Source organism: Chiloscyllium plagiosum, chromosome 34 (genome assembly GCF_004010195.1).
Source record: "Chiloscyllium plagiosum isolate BGI_BamShark_2017 chromosome 34, ASM401019v2, whole genome shotgun sequence".
Taxonomy (NCBI): Eukaryota; Metazoa; Chordata; class Chondrichthyes; order Orectolobiformes; family Hemiscylliidae; genus Chiloscyllium; species Chiloscyllium plagiosum.
Window position 1 is genome coordinate 41,175,050 of NC_057743.1, and position 13,457 is coordinate 41,188,506.

The following is a 13,457-nucleotide window of genomic DNA, read 5'->3' on the forward strand; positions in this document are numbered from 1 at the left end:
CATAAATAGCAGGATGCTCAGACTGAAAAGACGCATTGCGTTGGTGTCTACACTGTTCCATATCGGTGCTGCTGTTGTATTTGCTGTTTACACAAAGACTTTGAACCTAATTTTTGAAGAGTATTGCTAATTGTAATGAAGACAGTGAAAGACTAATACACTCTGATACAGTTCCTTTTTGTTGTCATCAGCCATCACTTGCTAACGAGTCTGATTGGCCACCACAGAAATTCTGTCTCACAGCTCCTGGCTCCTTGTGTAGTTGATGAGCCTCACGTTTGTGCGTCTGGGATGTGAGACTGGTTCTTGACCTTGAGATCCTGGGCGTTCCTTTCTCCGGTTCCTTTTGCATACTCCCTCTTGTCAATGGATGTTCTCAACGAACCATGTCCCATCATGCAGCAGCTTCTTCCAAGTCAGTTTCTTCTGAGCAAGGGTCTCCCATGGGTTTACATCGATGTTTCATTTCTTGAGGGAAGCTTTCAGAGAGTCTTTGAAACCCTTCCTCTCTCCTCCTCTCATTCTAGTGCCTCCCTCAAGCTGGGTGAAGATAATTTGCTTTGGTAGATGGAACTTCCTAAGCACCTGGTCGGCCAACAGAGTTGATATCAGACGCTCGTGGCCTTGATACTGGTGCTGTTAGCTGCCTTTACGACAATGATGTTAGTCCACCTGTCCTCCCAGCTAATGCAGAGATTCCATCTCAAACAGCATTGATGATACTTCTCAAGGGTTTTGAGGTGATGTCTACACATCATCGATGTTTCATAAAAGAGTCAGAAGGATGACTGCTTATACACAAGGAGGCAGTGATTACAAAAACCACGCTTAATCTGGGTCACTCACATCAAAATTGGGTGGAGAATGGACATTAAACTCTGATACTGCCAGAACTAAGACAGAAACAAAGTGGATTTTCAGTTTGAAATTGGAGGTTTTGAGCAAAGTTATTACAGCAGTGGTTTAGATATGATGTATACTCACCAGCAGATTACAAAAGATGCAGGGCGAAAGTGTTAATCTAAAAATCTTGACAGTTTTAAGAAAACAGTGCTTTCTCACTGAACTGCAGTTTAAGGAAAAAAGTTGTTTGTCTGGAAGATAATGAAAGATAACAGAATTGGTTGGTGAAATTATACAAAATGGCACAAACACAACTGCAAAATGACTCAAAGATGAGATTAACAAAATGATCTTCACAGAGAGGGTGACCAGAACATTGGAGGAGGCAGTTCTTGAAAAGGCAGAGTACTAAAGACCAAGAGGAATGAGTTGACAACCCAGCAATGCCTCTGGAGGAAACATCAGTGCAGTCTTGACAAATAATGGGCCTCAAGCCCATCCTGCCAACACACGGTCAGCGGGGAGATTTGGCCAGTTTTCGCTGTGAATAAGGGGACAACCAGACCAAAGCCTCAGTGAAAGATTCACTGGACTCTTCACCCCTCCCTCATTATCCCCACCCTGGTCTCAGTGTCACAAGAAAACAAAGTTATTACTAAAGGCAAGCCAGATCCATTTGTGTAAGATGCTGTCAGTGTTAAAATATTCTGTGGCTCAAAAATAAAATCACCTCTTTATGGCCATGACAATTTTATCACTTTGTGCAAGTACAACGGTTACAGAATTGAGAAATTAAATATACTCCACATGCTATCTTATTTATATTGAGTAATGGCAATTGATTGAAATAGTGACAAAATACAAAATCTGATAAGATTGTCAGAAGTGGATACACAGAATAACATTCAGCTGGTGTTATTACTGCACAAGTCAGACCCCAGACTGAAAGGTGGATTTTCATAATCATAGTTTGTTCTGCTCTGCTTTGAATGAAGTTGTCTCTCACTGAAACATAAGCAGCCAATGCTGCTTAAACAATAAAACAGGAGTTGATTAACAATAGAAATTAAGATAAAATTTAATAAACTAAATATTCTACTTATAATTCAAAGGATTTTAAACACATAATAAAAATACAATCCCAATAATCATAAAAATTTATAAATTGAAATGAAAAATGTCAGCTCTTATATCATGTTAAAATACACACTTAGGGTAAAGTTCCCAAAAACACAACTTGCATAGAATACCAAAACACAATTGATATAGTATTCACACCAGAGTCGCTGTCTCTCATGTTTCACTTGGTTTAAGTCATTTTTAATTTAATATTTACGATTTGACCGAAAGGGTTGCTCCTTCTTGCAGTACTACATCACTTACTTCAAGTAACCTCTTCAAGGTTTAACCCTAACACTCTGGCCTGGTCCTAACATTGACTCTTTACTTCAGGGCAATCTAGTTTCTCTGTATCACTCCCTCTCAGGAGCACCAGTCTGTACAACCATCTTATTCATGGACTTCACAGAAGTGTTCAAAACTAAAGTAAAACTAAAAAAGAATCTTTATCTAAGCTATTGGTGTTTCCCTTAAGCTTAACAAAAACCTTTCCTGGACTTTATCTTATTAGTTCATAAAGCCCTGCCATTGTGCATAAAAATTCATAAATTCTCAAACCAGGGTGCAGAAACCCAATATTGAAATAAATCAGCATAGCTGCAGAAACATTTACAAGTTAATTATTAACTTCAAAAACACAGTCAGACACATGTCTCTCACTCAGCAAAAACTGAAGAACAAAACTTACACAAAATGATATTAAAGTAAATATATAAATTCCAAAGTTTATGTCAGATGAGAAACAATAATTCCCCCTGTAACATGGCAGGAGTTTTGGATTAATCTTCATTTAAGTTTGTTTGTTTGAAGTCCTCTGAAACAAAACAGCAAAATTTTATAATTCTCTCGATGGGTCAGAGTCAAAGAATAAGATTTTGTTTTGTTTTGTTTTACAAGGTACTTCTGTGGAATAGAATAAAAAGTTGCTTTTAATTAGTGTAAATTAATGGTAATGTTAACTATTGCTTCCTCCTGCAATTACTGCCTTCAACTTACACAGACAAACTACATTCTCTATGACACCTTTACCTAATCAGTTAATGGGCAGTAGTTCACTTGTACTTGAGACATAAAAATTTTGCCCCTGTAGCTACCAACCAAGCTGGTTATGTTTACAAAGTCATTAGGACTTCCCTGATGTAATCACACACATGGAGAGAGAAAATAAGGCTGTGGTGTCTGAGTGAGATGGTGTAGCATTTACGACTGGATAACATGCTGGGACATTTCGGTCAATTCTGTTCAGGCCTCTCACAAATAGTGCATTGGGCATCACCCATTCACATAGGCCCTCTGTGTGAAGCTGCAGTTGTGTCAGGAACCTGACTAAGACGGGTATGGACATTGCACTACTGGTGAGAGATTTTTACCCATTAATTCTGATGTCTGGATGTCGTTTGGAGGGATTTGGGCCGTGCACCAGGTAGGACTAGTTTAGTTTGGGAACATGGTCAGCATGAACATTTGCACCAAAGGGACTGTTTCTGTGCTGTCTACTCCACAACTCTGTGTCCTGGTATTAATGCAAGGCACAGTTCAAGACTGAATCAGATGTTACTCTGTGGAAGAGATTTCTGCAAAGCTGGCACAATGAATCAGTGTCTGATTGAATCAGCCCTGAGCAGATACCAGGAAGGAACAACAAGACTGTTTTTGTACTGAAGCCTCTCCTCTGTGTGTGAGTAGCTCCAGGGCACGCGGGTTGGGAAAATCCCAGAATCACTCTTGTGTTCTGGTGATTTATCTGCTCCTGTCCAGTAGTTACTCTCTAGAGGAGGGGAGAATCAGTGAGGTGTTGCTCAGGGACCGTGTGGGCTTGGGGATTTGGGATGAGGATGACCCTGGGCTCAGCTGAGAATCAAGGCTGACCTCAGGGTGACCAATCACCTAGGAACAGTAAATAAGAACTACTGTCCCCTTGGAGACGTATTCATGTGTGAGGGTGAATTCTCTGGATAGCAGGAGTGAAAACCAATCTCTCAGAAAGGAATACTCTATTGAGGTTGTTTGAGAATGACAGCTAATAATCATGGGTAAAACCAAGGTACTAATATTGTATAAGTAAGTTAGTACATGACATGGTAAGATAAACTCCACCAATCACAATATAAAGTCCTGTTCCAGGGAGGAGCTAACTAGGTGATCATGGCTGGGAGGGGCTGGTGTTGGACAAAACCATTCAACATGCAAAGAGGAAGCAGTGTGGAGGTACCAGCCAGTCTCCGGGAGCTGCTAGCTATCTTCATTCAGTTTTCTCCACAAATTCCCCATTCAAGGAGAAACCAAACACCTTCATTGACAGTGAAAAGGCATGTTCTCAACCACCAAATGGAGGATGGTATTGGTGTACAAAAAACATTGTCACATCAGCAACAAAGATAAAACAATGGAACTGAAAGGAAGAGCAAGAAAAAGCAGCTCATGGAATTCTGTGGCCAGTCTGGTGCTGGAGGACTGTGCTTCCCTGGTCTCTTTCACTTTCCCCCACCCTCATTACGCATGTCTTACCTATCAGTGTGTGTGCAGAGGGCGAGGGAATTTGAAGTTGTAGACTTATAAATTAGCAATTTATATTTTCTAAATGCATTTGTTAAAAACAATTTGTTTGCAATAAGCATTTTTAAAAAGAATTCATTCATGGATGAGGGCATTGCTGGCTAGGCCAACATTTAACAAGAAGGCAGCTCTCCATCACCTTCACAAGGACAACTAGAGATGGGCAATAAGTGCTGGCCCAGCCAGCAATACTCACACCTTAGAAATGAATAAACATAAGGTACCAATTGGTGGATGAATATGATCTTCTGAAAAAGCCAAGGGCCAATTAACTAGTTATGAAACAGTTCGAATTCTCTGATCTATGTTTTTGCTCAGTGCAATGTCTAAGATGTCTCTTTGCTTCTATTTATCATCATATTGGAAGTAAATTTGGGATGTCCGCAGATTCACATCAGCCTTGTTATGTTGTTTCCACCATTAATGAGCCTGAAGAACTTGAGTTTAGCAGATATTCTCCAGAGAGTGATTATTGTGAAAGAGGATTAAATGCCAGGAATGTTAACCCAAACAGGGCAACATTTAAAGCTGCAGGTTTAATCAATCCAGGACTAGGTCTTATTATGAAAACAGATTAGTCCATTTTTAATTAATGAAGATGTTGGGAAATGTGTAAACTGCAGCAGTGCCAGCTGCCTGTCCTTCAGCCATATAACACATATCATTCTCTAAGTACCCCAACTCCTGAAGACCTGTCTGAGCAAAGACGTCTTGAATAATGACCCTATGGTCAGGGTGAGCTGCCTGGAACACAGCCCCGGAGTTGCGGGTTTCTGCCGAATCACCAATTGCAAAACAGCAATGATCAACAATTTCCCAAACCAGGTAAAAACAATGACTGCAGATGCTGGAAACCAGATTCTGGATCAGTGGTGCTGGAAGAGCACAGCAATTCAGGCAGCATCCGAGGACAGGCAAAATTGACGTTTCGGGCAAAAGCCCTTCATCAGGAATTTCCCAAACCAGCAAACCTTTGTAACTTCCAGCCACAGAGATGAGATAGTGCAAGGTATAAGGGTGAAGGGTACGGCCAGAAAGGTAGGCATTAACATCAGATAATTCAGATCATCCTACATGATGCGAATCCTCTCATGTGTCTCACTTGAACATATTACAGTAGTGCCTGGACAATCACATTTACCGATGCTGCCCCATGCCAATGTCAAGGTACCAGTGGGAACGGCCAGTGATCAATCCATAATGGATAAACTCTACACTCCCTGGAGACAATCCTAAAACAGTGTTATATCATTAGCAACCTGAACAGAGGCCACAATCGGAACTTAACTTCAAACTCTCACAGAGACAATGCCCTCATTTTTTTGAAACCTTCAAATTTATTGTAAATAGCACAGGGGGTCTGGGAATATGGATAGGAATGTGTTTGGAGAATGAAGTGATTACCCAACATTCAAATGCTGTATTTTTATATCACATTCCCAGGCCCGTAACTTCCTGTCCACTAATTATTTGCCTTCCAGCGTTCCTGAGTTAATTAATTTTAGGTCTTATTTCGAAGCCAGAGAAAATCTAATTGGTTGTGTTAATAGTTAAGACAAAACCTTAAGGGCATAACAGAGGCTATTTGCTGACTCTTTGTGGAAGCTATCCAGTTTAGTCCCAGACCCAGTTCCTACCAAAGCCCTGTCATTAGCAATATTTCCTAGAATCCCCACAATCTGGAAATAGGCCATTCATCCCATCAAGTCCACGCTAATCTTCCAGAGAGAATCCCACCTGATCCCTGTCACCCTGCGTTTCCCATTGCTAATCCACCTAACCTGCACATCCCTGAACACTATGGGCAATTTAGCGTGGCCAATTCACCCAACCTGCACATCTTTAAATTGTGGGAGGAAACCCACACAGACACGAGGAGAATGTACAAACTCCACACAGACAGTCACCCGAGGCTGGAACTGAACGAGCGTCCATAGCATTGTGAGGCAGCAGTGCTAACCACTGAGCCAACGTGCCACCACTGAATTCACAGTTTTTGATTAAACTCTGGGTGGGTTTTGTCAAGTTTTGAGTTGCCAACAGTCTTAATTCTAACATATCCCTTACTGAAGCCCCAGATCATCAACAAAAGCACAAGTCTGTCCTCATTTGATACCCACTCACTCTCGGACCTATCATAGGAACTAGTCCAACCTTCCTGCAGGCAGACATCACTAATACAGTCAACACTACTCTGTATCTCAGGTGGAGGGAAAAGGAAGAAACCAGTCAAGTAATTTTAGCTGGGACTATCCATCATTCAGCTGAGGGGAACGGGCAAGTCAGGAGCCAGGAAACAGACTGTTGGAGTGCCCATGTGAAAGGGAAAGGACCACCATGTAGGTGGAAGACATGCACTCATTGGGTAAGTGTCCTTTGTTGATATCCAGGACAGAGGAGAGGGGCTGATGTGGTGACCAGTGCCCACTTTTTACCTGCAATAACTGAAAGAGAAGTAATTGCCACAGTCATGTTGCTAGCTTCATTACATATGCTGATTGCTGAAGATAGATTTAACTTGAGACCATAAGACCATAGGAGCAGAGATTAGGCCATTCAGCCCGTTGAGTCTGTTCCGACATTCAGTCATGGCTGATACGTTTCTCAACCCCATTCTCCCTGTAACCCTTGATCCCCTTGATCCCCACGAATCTATCTATCTCCATCTTAAATATACTCAATGAACCTGACTTCCAAAGCCTCCTGTGGCAGTGAATTCCACAGATTCCCCACTCTCTGGTTGAAGACGTTTCTCCTTATCTCCATTCTAAAATGTCTTCCCTTTACTCTAAATAGTTGGAAGTTGAGGATTAAAGAGAAAGGTATTTTCAGCGAGAGGGTGATGAGGGGTAAGAACTCACCGTCTGAGCGACCGAGAGAGGCTGAAATCCACACTGCATTTCAAAAGACCTCTCTTGAGGTGACCTACAAATGAATGGATGGAGGCTGGAGAACACAATTAGTCTGGAGGCCTGTTGTTCAGCCAAATATTTGAAGTTTCTATGTAGCAGGGTCAAGGCATTAATTTGAGATTAGTCCAATTTCTGAGCCAGTTTGAATAGTGTCCTGTTGTATTTGGAGCAACATTTATACACAGCACATCATGTAGAATCACAAAATGTGTAGAGCACTGAAAGGTGTTACTACCCACTGGGCCAATACTGTCCCTTTGAAAAGGTATTTTCCCAAGTGCTACTCTCCATCTTTTTCTCTCTGCAAAATTCCCGTTTCGCATCATAATTCAATTCCTGCCTGCCCCACATTCTCAGACAGTACAGTCCCAACCCCAACCACCTGCTGACTCTAAATAACCATGCAGTAAATTACCTGCTACACTGGGTCCTAAGCAGACCATCTGCAAAAATACACTAAACGGCAACCTACCTGCCCCTCAGGATCAGAGGAAGGATCACTTAACTGGAAGCAGTGAGAATTCACTCCACCAGAACACCAGACCACTCAAATGTAAGAAACCTGTGAGGAAGTGGGTTAAGCGTGCCGGCCTGCTAGTAAGACTAAGACTACGCAGTTTCAAGACCCACTTTCCTAGCTTACTCCGAGCAAATGTACAATCTCTGGAGAACAAGATGGACAAACTCAGATCACAGCTCAGTTCTAGCGTGAACTGCGGGACTGCTGTGCACTCTACTTTACAGAAACCTGGCTCAACCCATCCATTCCTGGCTGTGCACTTCAGGCTGAGGGTTTTTCTATCCATCGATCCAGATCAGTCTTCCTTCATGTGAACCCAAGGAAAGCGATGGGACCGGACGGAGTACCGGGCCGTGCACTCAGAGCATGTGCAGATCAACTGGCAGAGGTCTTCTCAGACATCTCCAACCTCTCCCTGCAGCAGGCCACTGTCCCTGCCTGTTTCAAGAGGCTACCATCATCCCTGGGCCTAAGGCTGCTCATGCAGCATGTCTCAATGACTACCGCCCAGTGGCCCTAACTTCAGTGGGCATGAAGTGCCTTGAAAGGCTGGTCATGGCATTAATCAACTCCAGCCTCCCCACTACTCTTGACCCACTCCAATTTGCTATCGGACCAACAGATCCATGTCAGATGCCATATCACTTGCCCTTCACTCCCCCCAGAACATTTTGACACCCAGAACAGCTACGTAAGAATCCTACTCATTGACTACAGTTCAGCCTTCAACACTATTATCCCCTCAAGACTGATTACTAACATTAGTGATCTCGGACTAAGCCCCACTCTCTGCAACTGGATCCTCAGTTTCCTGACCCACAGGCCACAATCAGTGAAAATTGGGGACAATATTTAATCTTCACTAACACTCAACACTGTAGACCCCTACTGTGCTCATTGTATACCCATGACTAAGTCGCCTAATACCATACTAATGCCATTTACAAGTTTGTTGATGGCGCCACCATAGTTGGTTGAATCTCAGATGGCGAAAAAACATTACAGATAGGAGGTGGAAGGCCTGGAAAAATGGTGCACTGAGAACAACCTAGCTCTCAATGCCAGCAATGACTTTTGGCGGGATGTTACTCATGCCCCCCCCTACACATTAACAGCACAGAGGTGGAACGAGTGGAGACTGTCAAGCTCCTGGGAATGGTCATCCACTACAAGCTTTCTTGGACTCTTCATGTGGACGTACTGGTCACAAAGGCCCAACAACGTCTCTTCTTCCTCAGGCAGCTGAGGAAATTTGCCATGACGGTGAATATCCTTACCAACTTTTATCGTTGCGCCATCGAGAGCATTCAGTCTGGATGTATCACTACCTGGTATGGCAACTGTACCATTCAAGATCGGAGACAGTTACAGGGAATGGGGAACTCGGCCCGGACAATCACAAAGGCCAACCTCCCATTTACAGAATCCATCTACCAGGCCTGCTGTAAAGGAAAGGCCGCCAACATTCTCAAAGATCCATCCCACCCTGGCAATGTTTTTCTCCAACCTCTACCATCGGGGAGAAGGTACAGAAGCCTGAACACACGCACCAGCCGGTTTTGTAACTGTTTCTACCCTACTGTTGGTAGAATACTGAATGGACTCACAAACTCTTAACATTCTCCTGTACCTGTGTTTTTGTTTTTGCTGCTATTATTTACTATCTATGCTACTTAACTCTGTGATCTGCCTGTATTGCTCACAACACAAAGCTTTACACTGTGCCTCGGTACATGTGACAATAAATTCAATTCAACTCAATGTCCCAGTTGCTTTTTTTGCCAATTTCTTTAAATCTGTTTCCTCTGATTCTTGATCCTTCCAGCAATAGTCTTTCTGTACTGCCCAGGTCCCTCACATGATGCTGAACATCTCAAACAAATTTCCTCTCAGCCTTCCCTTCTCCACAGAGAATAATCCCAAATTCTCTAACCTTCCTGGAAAACTGAAATCCCTCATCCTTGGAATCATTCTTCTTATTTTTCTGGTACGCTCTCTCCAAGGCCTTCACAGTTTTCTTAAAGTGTGGCATTCATAACTGGACTCCATAATCCAGCTGAGGCTAAACAATTGTTTTGTACAATTTTGACATAATGTCCATCCTTTTGTATTAGACAATTGACAATAGGTGCAGGAATAGGCCATTCAGCCCTTCGAGCCTGCACCGCCATTCAATATGATCATGGCTGATCATTCCTAATCAGTATCCTGTTCCTGCCTTATCTCCATAACCCTTGATTCCACTATCCTTGAGAGCTCTATCCAACTCTTTCTTAAATGAATCCAGAGACTGGGCCTCCACTGCCCTCTGGGGCAGAGCATTCCACACAGCCACCACTCTCTGGGTGAACAAGTTTCTCCTCATCTCTGTCCTAAATGATCTACCCCGTATTTTTAAGCTGTGTCCTCAGGTTCGGTACTCACCCATCAGCGGAAACATGTTTCCTGCCTCCAGAGTATCCAATCCTTTAATAATCTTATATGTCTCAATCAGATCCCCTCTCAGTCTTCTAAACTCAAGGGTATATAAGCCCAGTCGCTTCAGTCTTTCAGTGTATTCTATGCCCAGGATGCAATGCGCTGTTCTTCAACCTGTGATGCCAACTTTGATGATTTATGATGTATTGTTCCAGGTCCCACATCCTCTTTAGAATTGCAAATACTTGGAATCAACCTATTATAACACATCTTTGGGGTAGGTGGGACTTCAATCTGGACATCCAGCCCAGAGGTAGGGACACAATCACTGATCCAAAAGCCACCCTCTGTTTATATTATGAAACATAAACAGAAATTGCTGAAGAAACTCAGAGGGTCTGGCAGCATCTGTGGAGAGAAAGCAGAATTAACATTTCAAATCCAGTGACCCAGTTCCAAAACTGGACCCAAAATGATAACTCTGTTTCTCTCTCCACAGACCTGCTGAGGTTCTCCAGCAATTTCTGTTTATTTTTCAGATCTTCATCATCCACAGTTTGTTTTAATTTACCCTTTGTATATAATGTTGTCGATCTGTATTTTTCTTTTCAAAACAAGTCACTTCATAAACTCTGTTAAATTTCGATGATCATTTATCTGCCTATTCCCACCAACTCACATGTAAATGAAATATCATTAAAAGTATAAACAGATGTCTGTGATCAAGAAGGATTATTTTTGTGACTGAGCAACAGACTGAAAGCACAGTTAATGATATCCAATAATAATTTTGCCAGTAGCACATTTGAACTTAATTTGCAATTGAATTTGAAATGACCTGAATTTCTTTGAATATTTAATCACCCGTTATTGAAATGGAGCTCAGGAGGTTTGGATTTTTATTAATTTGGAGAAAAAAATGCAATTTCAAGCAGCAAATGAGTTTGGACTCAAGGTTAAAATGGTGTTAAGTAAAAGTGGAATAATTTAAATTAATGTCATTCCAAGGTCATTTAACAGCCAGAGAATGCACAAAGACATATCGAGAAAGGTTTAATTTCAATGTCGCACATTAAATGATTTCACTGTCTCAAGAGTATACAGTCAGTTCTGTGCTAGGGTACTTTAAATGACATTCAAATTCAGCCTTTGTAACATTCTATGGTATCACTTTAGTGGAAGGGGTTCTGAGGAAGTTGAAGCCAATGAAAACAGAAAGTGCCAACATGGCAACAGCTCAATCACGTTTCATTTTCATTTATTTTAGCCTAGAGATTTTTTGAAATAATAGATACTGGTTTACATGGAACATTACGGCGCAGTACAGACCCTTCGGCCGTCAATGTTGCTCCGACCTGTGGAACCAATCTGAAGCCTATCTAACCCACACTATTCCATTCTCATCCATATGCCTATCCAATGACCATTTAAATGCCCGCAAAGTTGTCGAGTCTACTACTGTTGTAGGCAGTGCGTTCCATGCCTCTACTACTCTCTGTGTGAAGAAACTACCTCTGACATCTGTCCTACATCTATCACTCCTCAATTTGAAGCTATGCCCCCTCATGCTAGCCATCATCATCCAAGGAAAAAGGCTCTCACTGTCCACCTTATGTAACCCTCTGATTATCCTATATAGAACATAGAAGAATACAGCGCAGTACAGGCCCTTTGGCCCTCGATGTTGCGCCGATCCAAGCCCACCTTGGATCCTCCATAAATGTTTTAATTAAGTCACCTCTCAATCTTCTTCTCTCTAAGCAAACAGCCTCAAGTCCCTCAACCTTTCCTTGTTAGACCTTCCTTCCATATCAGGCAACATCCTAGTAAATCTCCACATCCTTCCTGTAATGCGGTGACCAGAACTGCATGCAAAACTCCAAGTGTGGTCGCACCAGAGTTTTGTACATCTGCAGCATGATCTCATGGTTCCAAAACTCAACCCCTCTATCAATAAAAGCTAGCACACTGTATGCCTTCTCAACAACCCTATCAACCTGGGTAGCAACTTTCAGGGATCTATGTACAGGGACACCGAGATCTCTCTGCTCATTTATACTACCAAGAATCTTACCAGTAGCCCAGTGCCCTTTATTCCTGTTACTCCTGCCGTTATAAGGAAGGTGAGAAGCAACTCAAGGAATCAATGTTTATCCAGTGAATAAACAGCTGCAGTTAATAACATATTCATAAAATAACAACTTGCATTTATACATGAACCTGTGAATCAGGATCAATGTAGGCCATCTGGCCCATCAGGTCTGCTTAGCCATTCAAGAAGCTTAGGACTGAACTGTTTGTGTTTTGAATTCCACATTCTCACCTATCCATGATGACCATTCATTCCCCTGACAAGCAAGAATCTATCCACCTCTGTATTCAAAATATCCATTGACTCTGTCTCTACTACTTTCTGAGGCCAAGACTTCCAAAGTCACACAACCCCCTGAGAAAAGATCCACTTCATCTCTGTGCTAAAGGGCGATCCCTTATTTTAAACACCATCCCCTAGTTCTGGACTGACCTACAAGAGGAAACATCGTTTCTGCATCCACCTCGTCAAGACCAATCAGGATCTCCTACACTTCAATCAAGCTTCCTCCCACTCCTCTAAACCCCAGTGGATTCAATCCTCCCACTGTCCAATCATTCCTCATAAGGCAACCCACTCATTCCAGGTATACACTGTACCTCCTAACGATCTCATACATTGTTGGAAGTATCTTAAAAAAGTATAAAGCAAAATTTCACACTGAGCCATGCAATGCAGAGGGAAAGAGACCGAAAACACAATGAAAGAGGTTGAATTTAAGGAGTGTCTTAAAAACAGAGAGTGCAAGAGAAGGAAGGAATTCTAGGGCTTTGGCCCAGTTAGCTGAAGGTGCAGCCACCAGTGGTGGAAGTGTTAAAATGGAGGAGGTTCACAGGAAGCAGTAATCGGTGTTAATATTTTCATCCTCAAAGGATTGGAAAACTGACCACAGATCTAGTCACTAAAAACATTCTCTGGCATTTGACATAGGTTCTGTATTTAGACTTTGCTTATCACTCTTTGAGTCTAGAGTCAAAATTGTAATGTTCCAGATCAG